Genomic DNA, 1,470 nt, shown 5'->3' on the forward strand with positions numbered 1-1,470 from the left:
TCGTCTGCAAAGCTCCAGTGGACCAGTCCCTCATGGATCCATCTCCAAGGTCCAATACTCCAATCCTCCAGCACTCTCCACCCCACAACATGTGGTTCTCACGCGGTTCGCTTCTCACGTACACCGTATCCATCATTGATGGGAGTGGGACAGGAGAGGCCGCATATGAAAGTGGACAACTCGATGGCTGACCACCGGCAGGGGACTGGGGGTGGCCGAAGGAGGACAACAATTGTCCGGTGGTGGAGCACGATTTCCTAGTGCTCCGGTAAGCCTCGGTTCATTGAGAACTCCCTTGGCTTCTTGCATATCGATCAAGGTCGCGGTTTGTCCAACAAATCTGCTTAACCTGGCCTCGTCTGGGTCGATCAACCCTGGGGCCGGGTCAGGGAAAGGACCATCGACCGGGGAACCAGGCAACTATGTCTTGGCTGCAAAAAGCAAATTATGATTGATGTTATCAAAGTCGTATTGGCGTTATATAATGATTAAGAATTTGAATAACTGTGACATCAGATTTTTAGGCTAAAAGACGCCCTCAGGTACGTCGTATCCCAATTGAACGCATGACATTTTTTCTGTTGATTTTTTATGCTACATGGAAATTTTTGCCGTAGAACATGGCAAATCCTGATACATAAGCATGCCAATTTTATTTGTTTTCGCACGTCACATCTGGTTGTCAGATTTTTAGCGCTAAAAATCTAACGTCAGATTTTTAAACTTTTTGATGACTAATTGGTTGCCCGATGTAACATCCCGAGACCGATGTGCCAGGTGTCCTCTAGTTATTCATTGTTGTTGCATTGTCATTGCTTGCGTGTCATGCATTGCATATCATGTCATCATGTGCATTTCATTTGCATACATGTTCGTCTCATTCATCCGAGCATTTTCTCCGTTGTCCGTTTGCATTCCGGCGCTCCTATCTCCTCCGGTGGTCCTTTCTACCTTATTTTCGTGTGTGGGAGTTAAACGTTTCCGGATTGGACCGAGACTTGCTAAGCGGCCTTAGTTTACTACCGGTAGACCGTCTGTCAAATTTTGTACCATTTGGACTTCGTTTGATACTCCAACGGTTAACCGAGGGATCGAGAAGGCCTCGTGTGTGTTGTAGCCCAATACCCCTTCTATTTGGCCCCAAACCCACCTAAACCTCCTCCATCATCTCGGTCGTTCGATCACGATCGCATGGCCGAAAACCGCACCTCATTTGGACTCTCCTAGCTCCCTCTACCTATAAATATGTGTCTCCCTCCGAAATCCACGCGCAGATCAAACCCTAGCTTCGTCCTCCTCGCGCCCGGACAAATCTCCCTCCGCGCCGGACAATGTCCAGCCGCCGCCGCCACCTCACTCCAGCCGGCGGCCGCCACGTCACCACCGCTCCACCCCGCAACGAATCGGACGCCGCCACCTGTCCGCGCCGGCGCCCCACTTTGCCTCCGCGCCCGCCGGCCCGCCGAGGCC

This window comes from Triticum aestivum, chromosome 1A, assembly GCF_018294505.1.
Source record: "Triticum aestivum cultivar Chinese Spring chromosome 1A, IWGSC CS RefSeq v2.1, whole genome shotgun sequence".
In the NCBI taxonomy this organism is placed as follows: domain Eukaryota; kingdom Viridiplantae; phylum Streptophyta; class Magnoliopsida; order Poales; family Poaceae; genus Triticum; species Triticum aestivum.